Source organism: Scyliorhinus torazame, chromosome 7, assembly GCF_047496885.1.
Source record: "Scyliorhinus torazame isolate Kashiwa2021f chromosome 7, sScyTor2.1, whole genome shotgun sequence".
NCBI lineage: Eukaryota > Metazoa > Chordata > Chondrichthyes > Carcharhiniformes > Scyliorhinidae > Scyliorhinus > Scyliorhinus torazame.
Genome location: NC_092713.1, coordinates 200,921,073 through 200,945,048, shown reverse-complemented (window position 1 = coordinate 200,945,048; position 23,976 = coordinate 200,921,073). Strand labels below are relative to the sequence as shown.

The window sequence follows — 23,976 nt, the reverse complement described above, 5'->3', positions numbered from 1 at the left end:
TGCCTTGTTTGTGAGAGTTGGTTACAGCCTGGCACCTTTGTTCTGCCCCACAATACACTTATTCAAATAGTTTGACTCATTGGCCTATCAAGAAATAGCTGAGCTAATGTGTCAATCAGAATGTTTCAGCAAAGTTCAGGATAGTAACATGGATTTACTTAACAGGACTTTATGTCAAGATTTTGCCACGCTGAGGTATAAAGGTGCATTAATACATTAAATCTATCATTCTCTCAAACAATGCCCTGTTGCACACTTGGAAGCGTGTGTTTTAGGAACAATGAAGATGTGTTTCAATGAGTGATGGTATTTGTCGAGCGAGGCTACACCAACTCTTCCTATTTTCTCCCTTTAATCTTTACCATTTTAAGTATTTTTAACTCAAGGCTGCAATAATTATGAGTGTCAATTTTAGAATTATTATTTGGCAAGTGACAATACTTTGGCTCAGGTATTTTTCAATTGAATATCTGCATCCACCCAATAAAAAAATTGTCCGTGTTTAAGCCCTCAGAATTGAGGGGCTCTTTGATCAATGTGGATTTTGTTTTACTGATTTATACACAAATGTAAATTGCAACTGTTATATTGGAGTGAACTTTTATTGGCTGGTTTGCTGTCAATGGCTTTCCATGTTGGCAGAGTCAAAACCTGGTTGGCCAGGGCAGTGGGTGCCACCAGGACTGGTGTTTGGTTCCTGCTTTCCACAACTACCTTTGAGATGCCGTGACATTGAATTATCATGGAGGTGTTAAATGCTTTGCTCGATCAACTTCATACAAATGCCATTGTTATAAATTCTCTCATGTGTTAATATTATTGTAGAATGGCCAAGTCTTTTTTAAAACATGCACCAGTGTCTCATTCCCTTAGATGTCGTTGTTTTTCTCGGTTTTGAAGTCAGGTCAGGTGATCAGTCAGGAACGTTTATGATCTTTGATGGTTCAGAGGTTGGGGTAACAGAACTGATTCTGTTAATGTGAGCACATTTTGTTCTTTACAGCAGTTTGACAGACGAAGGTAAAGATTTTTTTGCAACATTGATAAATGTGTAGGAACATGGTAAATGCCATGTGCAAGTTCAGTATTTCTAGAAAAAGGCAAAAAACCTGTTTGACCAAGTTCATCATTGCCCCTCCTAATATTTCCTCTTCTGGCTTACTGGTGCCATTTTAGAAAATTGCATTCCTGTGAAGTGCTGTGGGATGTTTACTGGCATTAATGGTGCTATGCAATTGAAAAGAAACCATGGACAATTAAAATCTTTACAAACCTTGTTGTCATTGATGGGTAGCTTGCTTTTTTAGAGCGGAAAGCTGGTTCATGTTCACTTGGTTGTAGTAAGATGCCAATGAGACCCAAGTTCCTCCATTGCAAAGGAAATAAAACCAAAGTGTGAGGTACTACCTGACTCTTGCAAGCCTCCTGGTAGCTGGAGGAAGAGTGGTGCTGGCAAAGAAGCCAAACAGGCCACCAATGCATCTGCTTGGCTGAGGTTGGTTCTTGATCCAGGGATTTAAGGGTAAAATAAAAGAGGGGTGGGTGGGGTTGGGGAGACAATAACTCAGAGGAGAGAATTCATACACTTCCAACGAGTTCATTTTCTGACTGAACAATACATAAAGGCGTTTTATTATCTTGTAAACTCAAGATGGTTTTGCCCCAATAAAGGATCCCTTTGTTCTGAATCTGTTTAAAGTCATGATGTGGAGATGCCGGCGTTGGACTAGGGTGAGCACAGTAAGAAGTTTTACAACACCAGGTTAAAGTCCAACAGGTTTGTTTCGATGTCACTAGCTTTCGGAGCGCTGCTCCTTCCTCAGGTGAATGAAGAGGTATGTTCCAGAAACATATATATATAGACAGATTCAAAGATGCTAGACAATGCTTGGAATGCGAGCATTAGCAGGTGATTAAATCTTTACAGATCCAGAGATGGGGTAACCCCAGGTTAAAGAGGTGTGAATTGTGTCAAGCCAGGACAGTTGGTAAGATTTCGCAGGCCAGATGGTGGGGGATGAATGTAATGCGACATGAATCCCAGGTCCCGGTTGAGGCCGCACTCATGTGTGCGGAACTTGGCTATAAGCTTCTGCTCTGCGTTGTCGCGTGTCCTGAAGTCCCGAAGCGTGGTACATTGGCGAGACCATGCAGACGCTGCGACAACGAATGAACGGACATCGTGCGACAATCACCAGGCAGGAATGTTCCCTTCCAGTCAGGGAACACTTCAGCAGTCAAGGGCATTCAGCCTCTGATCTCCGGGTAAGCGTTCTCCAAGGCGGCCTTCAGGACCCACGACAACGCAGAATCACCGAGCAGAAGCTTATAGCCAAGTTCCGCACACATGAGTGCGGCCTCAACCGGGACCTGGGATTCATGTCGCATTACATTCATGCCCCACCATCTGGCCTGCGAAATCCTACCAACTGTCCTGGCTTGATACAATTCACACCTCTTTAACCTGGGGTTACCCCATCTCTGGATCTGTAAAGATTTAATCACCTGCTAATGCTCGCATTCCAAGCATTGTCTGGCATCTTTGAATCTGTCTATATATATGTTTCTGGAACAGACCTCTTCATTCACCTGAGGAAGGAGCAGCGCTCTGAAAGCTAATGACATCGAAACAAACCTGTTGGACTTTAACCTGGTGTTTAAAGTCAGACAAATTCTGGGTTATGAATATTTTCCCCCATTGTTGATATTCTGGGCTTTAAACAAACTGAAAGAATGCTTCCAGAAACACACTGGGCGGGATTCTCTGATCCTGAGGCTAAGTGTTGACGGCGTCATAAATGCCGTCAACATGGCCTCAGGATCAGCGATTCTGACACCTACAGGGGTTCAGCACGGCACTGGAGCGAGCCATGGCGCGATTGCGCGTTTGCGCGCATGCGCGGTGGCTCCCTTCTACACATTTGAATAAGTGTTATGTTGTGGGGCAGAACAAAGGTGGCCTGTGGGGGGAGGGGGGACCGACCGGGGGGGGGGGGGGGCCTCCATTGTGACCTGGCCCATGATTGGGGCCCACCAATTGGCGGGCCGGCCTCTCGGGCTGGGGGCCTCCTTTCTCCCGCGCCGGCCCCTTTAGCCCTATGCCATGTTGCGTCGGGGCCGGCGCGGAGAAGGGAGCAACTGCGCCTGCGTGCATTGGCGCTCGTGTTGTTGATTTCTGGGGTGTATCTTCCAACTAGTGAAATTCACTTAGAAAAATTGAACATCTCAAACACCATTTCCCTTCTGTGCGCTATTGGGTCAAGATTAGATGAAGCAATTTTATGGGAAAGATTCCCAAGTGGAATATATACTGGGTGTACAAACAGGAAGAAATATTATCCCTCATCTTGAAAAGTATAATAATAATCTAGATGATTGGTGGTTATAATTGTCCAACAGAAGATCTGATGGCATCAATTGCAGGTAATATGTCTATAACACATCAGTGGAGTATGAAGGGCCAGCGTCCCCAAAGGAACACGGCAATCTAGCACCTCTTTCATGTGCCTCTGCATGACACCCTTATGAAATTAAGATTAGCTTTGTTCCATAAATAGTGATGTTATTGATCCCCCACAATTCCTCCCTCCCCCAACCCCTCCACTGTCATTTGTTACTACCGTGTGGACGTTTTCTTGAAAGTGCTTCAGTAAGGGACTTCAAAGGAATTTTACAAACTTGATAGATTGCGAAAACATCTCCCAAAAGGAGGCCGCAAGTTGAGACTCCATCTTTCATCCTGAGGTCAGCACAGTGTTTGAAGGCAAAGTTGTACAGTTGTCGCGAGCAATCTGCTTTTAATCTGAATTCAGGCATCATTTTGCTCACTTTCCGAGCCTTATTCCGCCTTTTTGTTTCAAACTAAAACTTTTTTAAAAAACTAAACATCTGAAGGATCGGAGAATCCAATCATCTTTTACCATCTGGATCTGTTAAAAATTGAAGATTGCTGAACCACATCTTTATCATTGTGTCAGGATAAATTCAATTGATTGGCCGCCCTAGAAATCTCATCTCTTGGGCATTGAATCCCTGGATATCATTACCCTTTCACTGGATAATTTACTCTAACCAGGCCTCTAGGCCTTCATTTGATTAATCACCTAAAATGTGAGTTTAGTGATTGCTTGGAAACCTGGAATAGTTAAGGGTTTGTTGATGGGGCAGCATTTGGTCTGCATTTTGACATCTACTTCCTTTCTCAGTGTTTTCATGGTGCAGGGGATGGGGGCAGTTATTTTACTTTCAGAAATTCAGGGCCTGCCTTATTTATTTATTAAAAGGTTGCCCACAAACCATTTGATTGTGCAACCAGAGCTTCTATTACAATTTCTTTACACAGGAGGCTGCATTAAGGATCAAACTCATGCGTTACCTCCAGGGAGTAATTTGTGGAGGTGTTTCCCAATTATTCACTGAGCAGATTTTGACATAAAGTCAGGACAATGACTTTGAAAAGCAGGCTTAGTCAAGAGAATTTATTCACTACATAATGATCACGTCAGAGGGGTTTGTTGAGATGTCTCTGAGTCTTGTAACCAAGTGGTTGTCACATTTTAAAAACTATTTTGTTCATGTTGGTGCTTCGGAAAATCAGTTTATGAATTTAACAAGGCTGACAGAAGCAGCTTTCCTCTTTTTCCACACTGCCCACCAGTGGGGGAGGCAAGTGGGGAAGGGGCGGCTGGCTCTTACACTGTACAAATGCATTCGGCATTGCTATCATTTTATCTCTCCGGTTTCATCAGCATACAGGCCTCCCACATCAGACAGATGAGGCCTCATTAATATGTAATTATTTTTTAAAAATAAATTTAGAGTACCCAATTCACTTTTTCCAATTAAGGGGCAATTTAGTGCACCTATCCTGCACATCTTTGGGTTGTGGGAGCGAAACCCACGCAAACACGAGGAGAATGTGCAAACTCCACACGTACCGTGACCCAGAGCCGGGATCGAACCTGAGACCTCGGCGCCGTGAGGCAGCAGGGCTAACCCACTGTGCCACCGTGCTGCCCAATATGTAATTATTGCTACAATCGTAACTCCAAATTGCAGCAGTGACTTGCAGTGGAAATGGTAGGTGTACTCCTGCAACCTCCACCTTGGACTTTTTGTGTTCTTGGACTGCTTTCCCCTTCCCTTGCTGTTATCCCCTCAGGCTGGACAGATTGGCAGAACAGTGCATGGCAAAGTATGAAGTCATGTATTTTGGGAGGGCTAAAAAGGCAAGGGAATACACAATGAACAGTGGGACTCCGGAAGTACAGAGGATCAGAGGGATGTTAGTGTGCATGTCCATACATCTCTGAGGGCAGCAGGACAGGTAGATGAGGGGGTTAAGAAGACATGTCAGGGATGGAGGAGGGGTTCTGGTGTGAGGTGCGAGGTTGGGGCTGATACAGCTGAAGGTCCTGTTTAGGGAACACCTTACAAGGGCGAGGATGAGCCGGCTCTTTGAGGGGTTAGAAGATGTGTGTGAACGTTGCGGGGGAGGGGGGGCGCACAAACCACATTCATATGTTTTGGTCCTGTCCAGAGCTAGAGGATTACTGGAAGGAGGCTTTTAGGATAATCTCTAAAGTGGTGCATGTGAAACTGGACCCGGGCCTTCGGGAGGCTATATTCGGGGTGTCGGACCAGCCGGGTTGGAAACGGGTGCGGAGGCAGATGTTGTAGTCTTGCCCCATTGATCGCCCGAAGGCGGATCCTGTTAGTTTGCAGTTCAACCTCTCTACCCTATGCCCTGGCAGGGCGGGGGGACCTGCTGGAATTCTTGACTCTTGAGAAGGTCAAATTTGAACTGAGGGGAAGGATGGAGGGGTTCTACAAATCATGGGCGTTATTCATTATGCACTTTCGAGAATTGGATTACATCGAACATTAGGGTAGGTGGCTGGGAGTGTTGGGGGAGAGGGACTGTATGTGTTAATGGGGACTATGGGTGATTCCTGATTCCTTTTTGTCATTTGTTTTTGTTATCATGTTATCATGCGGGCTAATGTTTGGGGGTTTGGTGGGAGGATGGGATCGTTATTATTGATGTGGGGATTGACATTGCATTCGTTACTGATTGTTGTTTATTGTTGGGTGTGGGAGAAAATGTGAAAAAGGAGGAGAATAAAAATATATAAAGAAGACATGTGGAATACTTGCTTTTATTAGCCGAGGCATAGATTATAAGAGCACAGACATTATGATGGAACTGTATAAAACACTTTTTAGGCCACAGCTAGTGTACTGAGAGCAATTCTGGTCGCCTTACTATAAGAACGATGTGATTGCATCAGAGAAGATGCAGAGGAGAATCGCCAGGATGTTCCTTGAGCTGGAGCATTTCAACAATGAAGAGAGGCTGGTTAGGCTGGGGTTGTTTTCCTTGGAGCTGAGAAGGCTGAGGGAGGACCTTATTAAGGAGCATAAAATTAAGAGGAACAAGATAGGAAGGACCTTTTCCCATTGCAGAGGGGTCAATAACCAGGGGCATAGATTTAAGGTTAGAGGCAGACGATTTAGAGGGGATTTTCACCCAAGTCACATCCTGTGCTAAAGTTGAGGCCTATGTCTGTAAAGTAGACATCGCCTTGAAATTAGTTCATTTGAGAAATCCAATGTCAAGGGAGCATTTTTTCTTGAATGTTGGATTGATGAGAACAGGTAATATGAGCTTATTTTATAAGGCTCTGACAAAGAATTATTGTGATTGGCGAAGGATGGAGAGTTCAGGATTATTCTCAGCATAAATATCGACCCTTCTTCCAGGATAGAAATGATGCAAAAATTGGCATGTTCTACACATAATGTTTGAGCATATCAAACTAAGGCATCTCGAGGGCACAAAGCATTATTAGTCCAGGTCGATCGCTCAGCAACGACCAATGCTCTTGGAATTGGAGGCTCCAGTTCACTATTCAGGCTGGTTCCAAGTGTAGATTTGATGGTCTTTCTATGGATTTGCTGCTTGATGCATTTGTAATCTCAGAGCGGTACGTTGGCACTAGAGGGTGCCCAGACCTGCAGCTCTCCATTCAATATTGAAAATGAGACTATATACTGCAGAAGGTGGAAGATCAACCTTTTGGTGTTGGATTGATGGAGGAAGTAAATCATACCTCAAAGTATCCAACTTGCTATTATGGGGAAGAGCAGGAAGAGCTGGAGAAGAGGAGATTAGGCACCATGACATTTGAAGGAGTGATAGAGACAAAGACTTAAACAAATGCAGGAAATTTTGGGCTGCAACGTAGGAGCTCCGGAACAGTGCTTCTGGAGAGGAAGTCTAAAGATGCACTGGGCAACCCCCGCCCCCAATCTGGGGATGGTTACGCGAGCTAGGAGTGACTGCATTTCAAGGCAAGTGACTACAAGGAGTGGCAATCCGACTAAATTGCCACTCTACCAGAAGCACGGGCCTTCATTTCATGACCATGAGCTGTTTTGTTTTTAAGTGCTCAGCTTGCGATACAGCAGTGTGCCACACGCATCAGTAGTGGACAGTCTGTCCTCTAATATCTGTGTTCTTGGGAGGCAAGGGGCAATGTTTGGTCTAAGCTGCCCAGCAAACAGAAAGTACTTGCAGGAGAACAAACTGGTTGTACAACATGGAATACTTATTTCAACATGCACATGTAGCAATCTTAAAGTGACTGCATCAAATAGACTATGCAAAACAAAGAAAAGTTTGAACCAGCATCGGTCAAGGTGAGGGATTAAATCAGCAAATATGTAAAACTTGACTCCAAAGTACTCTGAACTTCCAATTTAGCCACAGTGGGTTTTGGGCACCCAAGTATTATGATATGTAAATGTGGCTCTGAACCTCAATTGAATTTTACATAGGCAGGCATGGTTTCCATGGCTCACAATATCTGCCAATGAAAGTGGGTGGAGCAGCCAGATGCAACATGGAAGTGCATTTTAGAGCACTGCTTGTGGGCTAAGAGCAACAAGAGTACTTCCTCAAGAAACCTTCCTGTCACGATCGGACGGGCCAACTATTTCCACCAAACCTGCAATTATTCCTGGTTGCTGGGGACTGGACTTGGGGTGTAAAATCAGCTCTGTAGAAGCTCAAGGATCTGGATGTCTGCCTCTCTGCGCCAGGAACTTCTTTCCCTGGTGGTCCTGCTTTCAGCTCCTAATGTGCCAGTGCTATTGGTGGGAATTCCGGATGGCACATTGGTTTTGTTTTCCCCAGATTGGGAATCCTGCCCATAGAATAACACACAGAATCAGCTCCCAGAGTACAGCAGCAGCGGCAGGCGAAAACTGAAGAATCAACTGACATCAGAATCAACCATCGCGGATGGAGAGCAATTTGTAAGAAGGTGGGGAGTGCCTCTGCGAACTGCAAAAAGTAGGATGGGGGTAGGAGGATTTCAGTTAACCAAAGCAATGTAGGGCAGAGAACACGCTACTAATGAGAACTCGGAGAGGGTGGAAGAGCCTCTGTGAACTAGGGGTAAGTATGGGAGGGAGAACGAGGCTGTATGAACTGAGATGGATATGGAAGGGAGAAAGTGTGAGGACTGCGGCGAATATGGAGAGAATATATGTAAACCCAGAGAATGACTTGTGACAAGTGAGGGTGCCTTGGAGAAGGTAAGAGATCCTTTGTGAAATGACATGGTGCGGGTGCAGTGGGTGCAAACTTACTGTCGAAGCATCTTTTCGAAAACAATTTGCCCACTCTCCAGCTCACCCATCTGCACCCCAATGCGCAGCAATCCCCAGATTATCAAAAGCTCCCACATGCCTGGCGGCATGGGTAGCACGGTAGCATGGTGGTTAGCACAATTGCTTCACAGCTCCAGGGTCCCAGGTTCGATTCCGGCTTGGGTCACTGTCTGTGCGGAGTTTGCACGTTCTCCCCGTGTGTGCGTGGGTTTCCTCCGGGTTCTCCGGTTTCCTCCCACAGTCCAAAGATGTGCGGGTTAGGTGGATTGGCCATGCTAAATTGCCCATAGTGTCCAAAATTGCCCGTAGGGTGGGGTTACTGGGTTATGGGGATTAGGTGGGGTTACTGGGTTATGGGGTTATGGGGATAGGGTGGAGGTTTGGACCTTCGGTAGGGTGCTCTTTCCAAGAGCCGGTGCAGACTCGATGGGCCGAATGGCCTCCTTCTGCACTGTAAATTCTATGTCTATGTCTATGTCTATGTCTATGTCTAATTGTCTGGCTTGCTTGTTGGAGTTGGAGTTGGAGATCTTTGCTGTAGCTCTTTCAGATTCAGCGGTTTGTTAACTGTGAAGTTTTAAAATCAACCAGAATACACCATTTGAATCCAAAAGTTAAAATTATTGCAGAGAGGCATGTCAGACCTTGTCTGTACCAATGGAAAGAAGCAGGCCGGAGGTGGCATTTTGGAAGAATGTGAGAAATGTTAAATTTGCCTCCTACACACCTGACATGACCTAAGGGAGCTAGGACACAGGAGGAGAAAAATAGTCTCACTAAGGGAGGGAGCTGGCAGGCATGTGTATCATGTTAATATGTCGTCATAGTACCGTGAGTGATGTGAACCCCTGCAAGAGAGGCCATTCGTGCTGCATGACATTTCATCTGACACTGTTTGAAGAGAAGCGTGGGTTCAGCTTTAAGTGCATTTGTACAAAATAGCAGCAGTTACACGTCAGCAGGTAGCCTGCAGCCTCCAGCCCCACTCAACTGTGGTTTCATCACCAAGAATGAACTATAAAGCCGCCAGGCATGTGGGAGCTTTTGATAATCTGGGGATTGCTGCGCATTGGGGTGCAGATGGGTGAGCTGGAGAGTGGGCAAATTCACAGGGACTGTTAGTTGTTAAGAAATCAGCCCTGGTCTTTTTCCCGCGTTAGGGAAGGATGGGGGCGGGGCCGGGGGGGGGGGGGGGGGTGGTGAAGGGCGGTGCTGGAGAGGAGCGCGCACTGACTGCCAAGGGGTGGGGGGATTCTCACACTGGGGGGTCGATGGAATGGCGGGAGAGGCCGGGGTCAGCACGAGTCAGCTGACTTACGGGAGTGTCATGGGGGGAGCAAAATGGCTAGATGAGGATCTAGCGGTGGGGGGGTGGGGGGGGGGGCTGGTGGGGGGGTGGGTTGCTGCTGCATTGGCCAAAGGGGAGCTGGAAGTAGTAGAGGTAGTCGGGGCGGGAGTCCGCCGCCTGGGGGACTGGAGTGTGCGGGAGGCACGGGAACATGGCTGGCCTAGAAAAGGAGATGGCGAGTCAGCAGGGGCGGGGGGGGGGGTGGGGGGACGGGCATCAGGGCCCGGGTGTTCGCACACTTAAAGGGACTGAAGGTAGACGTGCTCCAGGAGACACATCTGAAGGTGGCAGATCAGGTTAGGCTGAGAAAGGGATGGGTAGGGCAGATCTTTCATTCAGGGCTGGATGCGAAGAACAGAGGGGTTGCAATGCTGGTGGGGAAGCGGGTGTCGTTCGAGGCACTGAATATTGTAGTGGATAATGGAGGTCGATATGTGATGGTGAGTGGTAGGTTGCAGGGGGTGCGGGTGGTACTGGCGAACGTATATTCCCCGAATTGGGATGATGCCAGATTTATGAAACGCATGCTGGGTCGGATTCCGGATTTGGAGGTAGGAAGCTTGATAATGGGGGGGGACTTCAACACGGTGCTGGACCCAGCACTGGACCATTCTCGGTCCAGGATGAGTAAGAGGCCGGCTGCGGCCAAGGTGCTCAGGGGGATTCTGGACCAGATGGGGGGAGTGGATCCATGGTGGTTTGCCAGGTGACTGGCCAGGGAATTTTCTTTCTTTTCCCACGTCCATAGAGCCTACTCCCGGATAGATTTTTTCATTTTGAGTAGGGCGCTAATCCTGAAAGTGGAGGGAACGGAATATTCGGCCATAGCCATCTCGGGCCAAGCCCCGAATTGGGTGGAGCTGGAGTTGGGGGAAGAGAGGGACCAGCGCCCGCTGTGGCGCCTCGATGTGGGACTTTTGGCGGATGAGGGGGTGTGTGGGCAGGTGCGGGGGTGTATTGAAAGATACTTGGAGGCCAACGACAATGGGGAGGTGCAGGTCGGGGTAGTCTGGACGGCGTTGAAGGCGGTAGTCAGGGGAGAGCTAATCTCCATTAGGGCCCACAGGGAGAAGCGAGAGGGGAGGGAGAGGGAGAAGTTGGTGGGGGAGATTTTAAGGGTGGACAGGAGGTATGTAGAGGCCCCCGAGGAGGGGCTACTTAGGGAGCGACGGAACCTCCAGGCGGAATTCGACCCGTTGACCACGGGGAAAGCAGAGGCACAGTGGAGGAAAGCGCAGGGGGCGATGTATGAGTTTGGGGAGAAGGCGAGTCAGATGCTGGCACATCAGGTTCGTAAGAGGGAGACAGCGAGGGAGATTGGTGGAGTTCAGGATAGAGGGGGGAGTACGGTGCGGAGTGCAGTGAGAATAAACGAGGTATTTAGGGACTTCTATGGGGATCTGTACAGGTCTGAGCCTCCAGTGGGGGAGGAGGGGATGCGACGATTCCTAGATCAGCTGAGGTTCCCGAGGGTGGAGGAGGAGCAGGTGGCTGGTTTGGCTGGGCCGATTGGGGAGCATGCAGGGGGGGGAAGGCCCCGGGGCCGGATGGGTTCCCGGTTGAATTTTACAGGAAATATGTGGACCTGCTGGGCCCGTTGCTAGTGAGGACTTTTAATAAGGGGAGGGAGGGGGGGACCTTGTCCCCGACAATGTCCAGGGCGCTGATTTCGTTGACCTTGAAGCGGGACAAGGATCCATTGCAATGTGGGTCGTATAGACCGATCTCGCTCCTCAATGTTGACGCTAAGTTGCTGGCGAAGGTGCTGGCTATGAGAATTGAGGACTGTGTCCCGGGGGTGATTCATGAGGACCAGACGGGATTTGTGAAGGGTAGGCAGCTAAATACAAATGTGCGGCGGCACCTCAATGTGATTATGATGCCCTCGGTGGAGGGGCAAGCGGAGGTAGTGGCAGCTATGGACGCGGAGAAGGCCTTTCATCGGGTGGAGTGGGAGTATCTTTGGGAAGTGTTATGGAAGTTTGGGTTCGGGGAGGGGTTCATCAGTTGTGTCAGGCTGCTATATAGAGCCCCGGTGGCGAGTGTGGCTACGAACTGGCGAAGGTCGGAGTACTTTCGGCTGTACCGGGGGACGAGGCCTTATCCCCCTTGTTGTTTGCACTGGCAATCGAGCCGCTGGCCATGGTACTGAGGGAGTCCAGGAAATGGGGGGATTGGTCCGGGGGGGGAGAGGAACACCGGGTGTCTTTGTATGCCGATGACCTGTTGTTGTATGTTGCGGATCCAGTGGAGAGGATGGCGGAGGTCATGCGGATCCTTAGGGAGTTTGGGGACTTTTCGGGGTAGAAACTCAACGTAGGGAAGAGTGAGCTCTTTGTGGTGCATTCAGGGGTCCAGGGAAGGGGGATAGACGAGCTACCACTGAAGAGGGCGGAAAGGAGCTTTCGGTACCTAGGGATCCAAGTAGCTAGGAGTTGGGGGGCCCTGCACAAGCTCAATTTGATGCGGTTGGTGGAGCAGATGGAGGAGGATTTTAAAAGATGGGATATGCTGCCACTCTCACTAGCGGGTAGGGTGCAGTCAGTCAAAATGACGGTCCTCCCGAGGTTTCTCTTTGTGTTCCAGTGCCTTCCCATTCTGGTCCCCAAGGCCTTTTTCAAATGGGTAAGCAGGAGCATCATGGGACTTGTGTGGGCGAATAAGACCCCGAGGGTGAAGAGAGTGTTTCTGGAGCGTAGCAGGGACAGTGGGGGGCTGGCGCTGCCAAATTTGTGTGGCTATTATTGGGCAGCCAATGTGGCAATGATCCGTAAGTGGGTAATGGAGGGAGAGGGGGCAGCGTGGAAGAGGCGTGGAAGAGGCTAGAGATGGCATCCTGTGTGGGCACGAGCCTGAGGGCGCTGGTGATGGCACCACTGCTGCTCTCGCCGACAAGGTACACCACGAGTCCGGTGATGGCGGCGACGCTGAAGATCTGGGGGCAGTGGAGGCGACACAGGGGCGAGGTGGAAGCCTCGGTTTGGTCCCTGATTCGGGAGAATCTTCGGTTCGTCCCGGGAAGGATGGATGGGGGGTTTCGGAGCTGGCATCGGGCAGGGATTAGAAGAATGGGGGACCTGTTCATCGATGGGACGTTTGCGAGCCTAGGGGCGCTGGAGGAGAAGTTTGGGCTACCCCCGGGAAATGCTTTCAGGTACATGCAAGTGAGGGCGTTTGTGAGGTGGCAGGTGAGGGAATTCCCGCTGCTTCCAGCACGTGGGATTCAGGACAGGGTGATTTCGGGTGTATGGGTTGGAGAAGGCAAGGTTTCGGCGATTTACCAGGAGCTGAAGGAAGAGGAGGAGGCCTCGGTGGAGGAGCTAAAGGGCAAGTGGGAGGAGGAGCTTGGGAAGGAGATAGATGAGGGTCTGTGGGCTGATGCTTTGAGTCGGGTTAATTCTTCCTCCTCTTGCGCCAGGCTGAGCCTAATACAGTTCAAAGTTACTCACAGAGCGCATATGACAGGGGCGAGTAGGTTCTTCGGGATGGAGGACAGATGTGGGAGGTGCTCGGGGAGCCCGGCAAATCACGTCCATATGTTCTGGTCGTGCCCGGCACTGGATGGGTTTTGGAGGGGTTTTGCGAAGACTATGTCCAAGGTGGTGAATGCCCGGGTCAAGCCGAGCTGGAGATTAGCATTATTTGGGGTATCAGAGCCGGGAGTGCAGGAGGTGAAAGAGGCCGGTATTTTGGCCTTTGCGTCCCTGGTAGCCCGGCGGAGGATTTTGCTACTATGGAAAGATGTGAAGCCCCCTAGTGTGGAAGCTTGGATCATTGACATGGCAGGGTTCATCAAGCTGGGGAGGATAAAGTTTGCCTTGTGAGGGTCTGTGCAAGGTTTCCTCAGGCGGTGGCAACCGTTCCTTTTTGGAAGTCGAAGTTTAATTTTGGAAATACGGTCTTGATCCTTGATATTGTATGCCACTTGCTGCAGCATAACAATCTTCAATTAGCAGCGTGGCACACACTGCAGGAGCACTGTGCGGCCTGTGTCATAGCTTTTGAATCTGCTTCCACTTTCAGAGAACTGTACAGCACAGTATAGGCCCTTCGGCCAACGATGTTGTGCCAAACTGGTCTGAAACTAAGATCAGATCAACCTCCACCCAATCATTCTAGTGCACTCCTTGTGCCCACCCAATAACTGCTTGAAAGTTCCTAAAGTATCCGACTCCACTACCATAGCTGGGAGTGCGTTCCACGACCCAACCACTCTTTGAATAAAGAACCTACCTCTGCCATCCCTCCTATATCTTCCACCATGAACCTTATAGTTATGCCCCCTTGTAACATAAGAACTAGGAGCAGGAGTAGGCCATCTGGCCCCTCGAGCCTGCTCCACCATTCAATGAGATCATGGCTGATCTTTTGTGGACTCAGCTCCACTTTCCGGCCCGAACACCATAACCCTTAAACCCTTTATTCTTCAAAAAACTATCGATCTTTATCTTAAAAACATTTAATGAAGGAGCCTCTACTGCTTCACTGGGCAAGGAATTCCATAGATTCACAACCCTTTGGGTGAAGAAGTTCCTCCTAAACTCAGTCCTAAATCTACTTCCCCTTATTTTGCCCCCTAGTTCTGCTTTCACCTGCCAGTGGAAACAACCTGCCCACATCTATCCCATCTATTCCCTTCATAATCTTATGTGTTTCTAAAAGATTCCCCCTCATCCTTCTAAATTCCAACGAGTACAGTCCCAGTCTACTCAACCTCTCCTCGTAATCCAACCCCTTCAGCTCTGGGATTAACCTAGTGAATCTCCTCTGCACACCCTCCAGTGCCAGTACATCCTTTCTCAAGTAAGGAGACCAAAACTGAACACAATACTCCAGATGTGGCCTCACTAACACCTTATACAATTGCAGCATAACCTCCCTCGTCTTAAACTCCATCCCTCTAGCAATGAAGGACAAAATTCCATTTGCCTTCTTAATCACCTGTTGCACCTGTAAACCAACTTTTTGCGACTCATGTACTAGCACACCCAGGTCTCTCTGCACAGCAGCATGTTTTAATATTTTATCATTTAAATAATAATCCCTTTTGCTGTTATTCCTACCAAAATGGATAATCTCACATTTGTCAACATTGTATTCCATCTGCCAGACCCTAGCCCATTCACTTAGCCTATCCAAATCCCTCTGCAGACTTCCAGTATCCTCTGCACTTTTTGCTTTACCACTTATCATAGTGTCGTCTGCAAACTTGGACACATTGCCCTTGGTCCCCAACTCCAAATCATCTTTGTAAATTGTGAACAGTTGTGGGCCCAACACTGATCCCTGAGGGACACCACTAGCTACTGATTGCCAACCAGAGAAACACCCATTAATCCCCACTCTTTGCTTTCTATTAATTAACCAATCCTCTATCCATGCTACTACTTTCCCCTTAATGCCATGCATCTTTATCTTATGCAGTAACCTTTTGTGTGGCACCTTGTCAAAGGCTTTCTGGAAATCCAGATATACCACATCCATTGGCTCCCCGTTATCTACCGCACTGTTAATCGTCCTCAAAAAATTCCACTAAATTAGTGATGCACGACCTGCCCTTTATGAACCCATGCTGCGCCTGCCCAATGGGACAATTTTCATCCAGATGGCTCGCTATTTCTTCCTTGATGATAGATTCCAGCATCTTCCCTACTACCGAAGTTCAGCTCACTGGCCTATAATTACTCGCTTTCTGCCTACCTCCTTTTTTAAACAGTGGTGTCACATTTGCTACTTTCCAATCCGCCGGGACCACTCCAGAGTCTCGTGAATTTTGGTAAATTATCACTAGTGCATTTGCAATTTCCCTAGCCATCTCTTTTAGCACTCTGGGATGCATTCCATCAGGTCCAGGAGACTTGTCTACCATTAGCCCCATTAGCCTGTCCATCACTACCTCCTTGGTGATAACAATCCTCTCAAGGTCCTCACCTGTCATAGCCTCATTTCCATCAGTCACTGGCATGTTATTTGTGTCTTCCACTGTGAAGACCGACCCAAAAAAACCTGTTCCGTTCCTCAGCCATTTCCTCATCTCCCATTATTAAATCTCCCTTCTCGTCCTCTAAAGGACCAATATTTACCTTAGCCACTCTTTTTTGTTTTTTATATTTGTAGAAATTTTTACTATCTGTTTTTATATTCTGAGCAAGTTTACTCTCATAATCTATCTTACTCTTCTTTATAGCTTTTTTAGTAGCTTTCTGTTGCCCCCTAAAGATTTCCCAGTCCTCTAGTCTCCCACTGATCTTTGCTACTTTGTATGTTTTTCCCTTCGATTTGATACTCTCCCTTATTTCCTTAGATATCCACGGTCAATTTTCCCTCTTTTTACCCTCCTTCCTTTTCGTTGGTATAAACCATTGCTGAGCACTGTGAAGAATCACTTGGAAGGTTCTCCACTGGTCCTCAACTGTTTCACCATAAAGTCTTTGCTCCCAGTCTACCTTAGCTAGTTCTTCTCTCATCCCATTGTAATCTCCTTTGTTTAAGCACAAAACACTAGTGCTTGATTTTACCTTCTCACCCTCCATCTGTATTTTAAATTCCACCATATTGTGATCGCTCCTTCCAAGAGGATCCCTAACTATGAGATCCTGAATCAATCTTGTCTCATTACACAGGACCAGATCTAGGACCGCTTGTTCCCTCATAGGTTCCATTACATACTGTTCTAGGAAACTATTGCGGATAAATTCAATAAACTCCTCCTCAAGGCTGCCTTGACCGACCTGGTTAAACCAATCGACATATAGATTAAAATCCCCAGCTGCAATCACCTGAGGAAATAGTCTCTGAACATCCACTCTATCTATCCCTCTCATCATCTTATACACCTCAATTAAGTCACCTCTCATCCTCCTTCGCTCCAATGAGAAAAGCCCTAGCTCCCTCATCCTTTCCTCATAAGACCTACTCTCCAATCCAGGCAGCATCCTGGTAAATCTCCTGTGCACCCTTTCCAATGCTTCCACATCCTTCCTATAATGAGGTGACCAGAACTGCACACAATACTCCAAATGTGGTCTAACCAAGGTCTTGTATAGTTGCAGCATAATCTCACGGCTCTTAAACTCAATCCCCCTGTTAATAAATGCTAACACACTATAGGCTTTCTTCACGGCTCTATCCACTTGGGTGGCAACTTTCAGAGGTCTATGGACATGAAATCCGAGATCTCTCTGCTCCTCCACATTCTTCAGACCCCTGCCGTTAACCCTGTAAATCCGTATTCAAATTTGTCCTACCACAATGAATCACCTCACACTTATCAGGGTTAAACTTTTCAGCCCAGCTCTGCATCCTATCACTTTCCTTCAAGATGCTTGACTTATATTACTTCCTACTCTCCAGAATCAAGTGAACCTTGTCACAAAGTTGTTGTTCCGAAGGAGTATTGCATTCCTATCTGGAGAGACCCTTTGTCATGTGGGGATGAGGTCTGAGAGACAGGGAAAGGAATGTCCCCAAGGCTCCAGGTGGACCAGGGAAGCACCAATCCTGCTCTGTGGTTACTGGCAACATCTTTTTTTATTCTGCCTTCCCCTTTGCTGGAAACACCTGCTTCTCGCTGGATATATTTTTATGGGGAGAGGTTCCCCTGTTTTCCTATTTGATTGCAGGATGGGCAGTGCGAGGACAGGCCCTATCCTTACCTGACACCCATACAACTTTCCCTGGACGGGAGTGAGTGGTTCAGGCTATGGAATTGAAGGCTGGGTGGGTCAGGGCTGGGAGTTGGATGGTTGGTGATCAGAGCTGGGAGTTGGATGGCAGGTTGTTCAAGGCTGGGTTTTGGATGGTTGGTGGGTCAGGGCTGGGAGTTGGATGGTGGGTGGTCAGGGCTGGGAGTTGGATGGTGGGAGGTCAGGGCTGGGAGTTGGATGGCAGGTTGTTCAAGGCTGGGTTTTGGATGGTTGGTGTTCAGGGCTGGGAGTTGGATGGTGGGTGGGTCAGATCTGGCAGTTGGATGGTGGGTGGGTCAGGGCTGGGAGTTGGATGGTGGGTGGTCAGGGCTGGGAGTTGGATGGTTGGTGGTCAGGGCTGGGAGTTGGATGGTTGGTGGTCAGGGCTGGGAGTTGGATGGTGGGTGGTCAGGTCTGGGAGTTAGATGGTGTGTGGGTCAGGGCTGGGAGTTGGATGGTTGGTGGTCAGGGCTGGGAGTTGGATGGTGGGTGGTCAGGGCTTGGAGTTAGATGGTGGGTGGGTCAGGGCTGGGAGTTGGATGGTGGGTGGGTCAGGGCTGGGAGTTGGATGGTAGGTGGTCAGGGCTGGGAGTTGGATGGTTGGTGGTCAGGGCTGGGAGTTGGATGGTGGGTGGTCAGGGCTGGGAGTTGGATCGTGGGTGGGTCAGGACTGGGAGTTGGATGGTTGGTGGTCAGGGCTGGGAGTTGGATGGTTGGTAGTCAGGGCTGGGAGTTGGATGGTTGGTAGTCAGGGCTGGGAGTTGGATGGTGGGTGATCAGGGCTGGGAGTTGGATGGATGGTGGTCCGGGCTGGGAGTTGGATGGTGGGTGGTCAGGGCTGGGAGTTGGATGGTGGGTGGTCAGGGCTGGGAGTTGGATGGTGGGTGGTCAGGGCTGGGAGTTGGATGGTGGGTGGTCAGGGCTGGGAGTTGGATGGTGGGTGGTCAGGGCTGGGAGTTGGATGGTGGGTGGTCAGGGCTGGGAGTTGGATGGTGGGTGGTCAGGGCTGGGAGTTGGATGGTGGGTGGTCAGGGCTGGGAGTTGGATGGTGGGTGGTCAGGGCTGGGAGTTGGATGGTGGGTGGTCAGGGCTGGGAGTTGGATGGTGGGTGGTCAGGGCTGGGAGTTGGATGGTGGGTGGTCAGGGCTGGGAGTTGGATGGTGGGTGGTCAGGGCTGGGAGTTGGATGGTGGGTGGTCAGGGCTGGGAGTTGGATGGTGGGTGGTCAGGGCTGGGAGTTGGAAGGTGGGTGGTCAGGGCTGGGAGTTGGATGGTTGGTGGTCAGGGCTGGGAGTTGGATGGTGGGTGGTCAGGGCTGGGAGTTGGATGGTGGGTGGTCAGGGCTGGGAGTTGGAAGGTTGGTGGTCAGGGCTGGGAGTTGGATGGTGGGTGGGTCAGGACTGGGAGTTGGATGGTGGGTGGTCAGGGCTGGGAGTTGGATGGTGGGTGGTCAGGGCTGGGAGTTGGATGGTGGGTGGTCAGGGCTGGGAGTTGGATGGTGGGTGGTCAGGGCTGGGAGTTGGATGGCGGGTGGTCAGGGCTGGGAGTTGGATGGTGGGTGGGTCAGGACTGGGAGTTGGATGGTGGGTGGGTCAGGGCTGGGAGTTGGATGGTGGGTGGTCAGGGCTGGGAGTTGGATGGTGGGTGGTCAGGGCTGGGAGTTGGATGGTGGGTGGTCAGGGCTGGGAGTTGGATGGTGGGTGGTCAGGGCTGGGAATTGGGTGGTGGGTGGTTCAAGGCTGGGAATTGGGTGGTTGGTGGTTCAAGGCTGGGAGTTGGGAGGGTAAATGAGTCAGGGATGGAGTCCTAGCTGATGTTCCGCTCCCTAAGCCAAAGCATTGAGGCCAGCTGCGCCCTCATCGCACCCCTGCTAAAATCAGTAATTCAGCACATACTCTGAAGGGGAAAGAGAGAAAAGATTTCAGGCCATTGAAACTTCTCAAATTGCTTAACAGCCAAAGGAATACTTTTTGAAGTGCAGTTACTGTTGTAATGTTGGCATCATAGGACATTTTCATCCAGAAAACTCCCACAAAGGACTATGACCAAATTGTTTGTTTCAGTAATGGTGATTGAAAGTTTAAGTGTCAGGTACTCTTGGAGTAATTCCCCTGACCTTTTGCATTCACTTGAGGAAACAGATGGGACCATTCTTTTGAGTTTCCGTCTAGAATATAGGTTCAAGACTCTGGGGTAGGGCTCGAATCCAGAAACCTCTAACTCCAAGATGGAAATTCTACCAATTGAGACAAGGCTGACAGTAGGGAGCCTGAGGCCTCCTTGCTCTGTCTGATTCAGCCTCATTGAGGTTGGGGTGAAATTCAGCAAGAGTACGGGACACCGTAGGTGATAGATCAGTCGTCCATTGTGCATCCTGCACCATTTTGTTCGTCATTGCATCAGATGAGATTTACAATGAGTGGCTGCGCCACCACTGCCTATTTTGTGCTCGCGCTACCACTGAATTTCATCCCTGAGGGAGCCCATTCCCAAATGGACTCAAGTACATGCAAATCTATGCAACGCAAAGGGACACCATTCAGACATAACATGGAAATGGTTGCAGGGTCCCATTACCATCTCATCATGGTCATAGGGACTTGGTTTTAAAAACAATCTTACAACTTTCCAAATGCTTTTGATCCACTTTTGCTTCAGCCAGCACATTTTGGATACAGCTGTCTGGAGAGCGTTTCCCGTCCCTCTGCTCCTGTTGTGTTCCAAGTGTAAAACTCCAGGGTTCAATCTGCCACTGTTTTTATTAGCTACATTTCTGCTGCCTCAGGCCCAGTGAAGAAAGACGACTGCCAAGATTCCTTGCGTATCTCAGCAACCATTCTTGTAGTGGGACATGACCATTGATTGACCTTGTCAGTTGGTCAAACTGGGGATTCCCTGTCATATATCCGTGTTTCCATCCTGTTTTTCCATAATGGAGGGAATCGCAACGAGGACGCAAGCAGGATGACCTGGAATTGAGGTCTGGCCAGTCGCCTGTCTGACCCAGTCTGCAATCTTGCCCCTTATCAGCCAAGAATGTTTCGACACTCTAATGTAGTCTGCTTGCTCCCAAGTTATTGTTTAAATTGCACCAACAGTAGTAGGAAGTGGAGGATAATTACATCTCTAAGTGTATCAGGGCTTTGAAATGCAAAGCGCCTTGTCGGCTTTTTAAAAAATCCCTTTCCCAGTCTGCACATTTTCCACTTGTGCCATTGCTGACGAAGTTCTGGAACGTGGCCGAAAACTGACAAGGAAATTGTTCGGGGTAGTCTCTCAGTGGTTTGTCAGAGGAAGCCCATTATCAGATCTGTGCTGCCATGGTGCAAAGATAAACGAGCGAGGGACAGGAGGAAAAAGCCCCATTTACTTGTTTGGCTATGCCGTTTCTTCATGAAATCTAATTGGCCGAATCAATCTTAATTCAAAGTATGGGAGTGCTATTTCTGTTTGTGTGCGTGTGCGCTGCAGACAACTTAACGGGCAATTCTTGTTGTATGCTTGTCTGGTAATTGAAAGGTTTTACTGCTAGGTTACATCACTGTGAAGCCCAAACACATAGCCTAGTATTGTTTGGATAGTAGGTGTTCTTTTCTACTTATAGATGAATTTATTATTTTTTTAAAAATAGAAATTTATTCAAATTTTTCAACAGATTTTCACCAACCCCCCCCCCCCCCCCCCAACAAAAAGAAAGAACCAAGAGCACAACAATCAAAAATTATGTAAAAATTAGACATTGGATTTCCCCCATATACAATAACTCCCCATATGACATTTAAAAACACCAATAGGGAACCTCCCCCCACCCACCCAAACGCCCCCCCAAAAGAACCCTCCCCCCACACCCCTGGGCTGCTGCTGCTGCTGCTGACCTCCTCCTAACGCTCCGCGAGATAGTCTAGGAACGGTTACCACCGCCCGAGGAAACCCTGCACAGACCCTCGCAAGGCCAACTTTATCCTCTCCAGCTTGATGAACCCTGCCATGTCATTGATCCAAGCTTCCACACTAGGGGGCTTCGCATCTTTCCATAATAGCAAAATCCTCCGCCAGGCTACCAGGGACGCAAAGGCCAGAATACCGGCCTCTTTCGCCTCCTGCACTCCTGGATCATCCGTTACCCCAAATAATGCCAACCCCCAGCTCGGCTTGACCCGGGCTTTCACCACCTTGGACATAGTCCTCGCAAAACCCCTCCAAAACACATCCAGTGCCAGGCACAACCAGAACATATGGACATGATTTGCCGCGCTTCCCCAGCACCTCGCCCATCTGTCCTCCATCCCAAAGAACCTACATAACCTCGCCCCAGTCATATGCGCACTGTGAGTAACTTTGAACTGTATTAGGCTGAGCCTGGCGCAAGAGGAGGAAGAATTAACCCCACTCAGTACATCAGCCCACAGACCCTCATCTATCTCCTCCCCCAGCGCCTCCTCCCACTTGCCCTTTAATTTCTCCACCGAGGCCTCCTCCTCTTCCTTCAGCTCCTGGTAAATCGCCGAAACCTTGCCTTCTCCAACCCATACACCCAAAATCACCCTGCCCTGAATCCCCTGTACCGGGGGCAGCGGGAATTCCCTCACCTGCCGCCTCACAAACGCCCTCACTTGCATGTACCTGAAAGCATTTCCCGGGGGTAGCCCAAACCTCTCCTCCTGCGCCCCTAGGCTCGCAAACGTCCCATCGATGAACAGGTACCCCATTCTTCTAATCCCTGCCCGATGCCAGCTCCGAAATCCCCCATCCATCCTTCCCGGGATGAACCGATGATTCTCCCGAATCGGGGACCAAACCGAGGCTCCCACCTCGCCTCTGTGTCGCCTCCACTGCCCCCAGATCTTCAGCGTCGCCGCCACCACCGGACTCGTGGTGTACCTTGTCGGCGAGAGCAGCAGCGGTGCCGTCACCAGCGCCCTCAGGCTCGTGCACACACAGGACGCCATCTCTAGCCTCTTCCACGCCGCCCCCTCTCCCTCCATTACCAACTTACGGATCATTGCCACATTGGCTGCCCAATAATAGCCACACAAATTCGGCAGCGCCAGCTCCCCCCTGTCCCTGCCACACTCCAAAAACACTCTCTTCACCCTCGGGGTCTTATTCGTCCACACAAAACCCATGATGCTCCTGCTTACCCGTTTGAAGAAGGCCTTGGGGATCATAATGGGAAGGCACTGGAACACAAAGAGAAACCTCAGGAGTACCGTCATTTTGACCGGCTGCATCCTACCCGCTCGCGAGAGTGGCAGCATATCCCATCTTTTAAAATCCTCCTCCATCTGCTCCACCAACCGCGTCAAATTGAGCCTGTGCAGGGCCCCCCAACCTCTAGCTACTTGGATCCCTCGATACCGAAAGCTCCTTTCCGCTCTCTTCAGCGGTAGCTCGTCTATCCCCCTTCCCTGTTCTCCTGAATGCACCATAAAGAGCTCACTCTTCCCTACGTTGAGTTTATATCTCGAAAAGTCCCCAAACTCCCTTAGGATCCGCATGACCTCCGCCATCCCCTCCACTGGATCTGCCACATACAGCAACAGGTCGTCAGCATACAACGACACCCGGTGTTCCTCTCCCCCCCCGGACAAATCCCCTCCATTTCCTGGACTCCCTCAGTGCCACAGCCAGAGGCTCAATTGCCAGTGCAAACAACAAGGGGGATAGGGGGCACCCCTGCCTCATCCCCCTGTACAGCCAAAAGTACTCCAACCTTCGCCGATTCGTAGCCACACTCGCCACCGGGGCTTCATATAGCAGCCTGACATAACTGATGAAGCCCTCCCCGAACCCAAACCTCCGCAACACTTCCCAAAGATACTCCTACTCCACCCGGTCAAAGGCCTTCTCCGCGTCCATAGCTGCCACTACCTCCGCTTCCCCCTCCACCGGGGGCATCATAATCACATTGAGCAGCCTCCGCACATTTGTATTTAATTCCCTACCCTTCACAAATCCCGTCTGGTCCTCATGAATCACCCCTGGGACACAGTCCTCAATTCTCGTAGCTAGCACCTTTGCCAGCAACTTTGCATCAACATTGAGGAGCGAGATCGGTCTATACGACCCACATTGCAGTGGATCCTTGTCCTGCTTCAGGATCAAAGAAATCAGCGCCCTTGACATTGTCGGGGGCAAGGTCCCCCCCTCCCTCGCCTTATTGAAAGTCCTCACTAGCAACGGGCCCAGCAGATCCACGTACTTCCTGTAGAATTCAACCGGGAACCCATCCGGCCCCGGGGCCTTCCCCGCCTGCATGCTCCCCAAT

The 23,976-nt window shown here is 49.5% G+C and overlaps 1 protein-coding gene across 1 annotated transcript in view; it reads left to right on the top strand.

Annotated features, from left to right (window-relative positions):
* LOC140426781 (slit homolog 3 protein-like) overlaps window positions 1-23,976 on the top strand; it is a 925,338-nt gene that overhangs the window by 158,656 nt on the left and 742,706 nt on the right. The window lies entirely within an intron of this gene.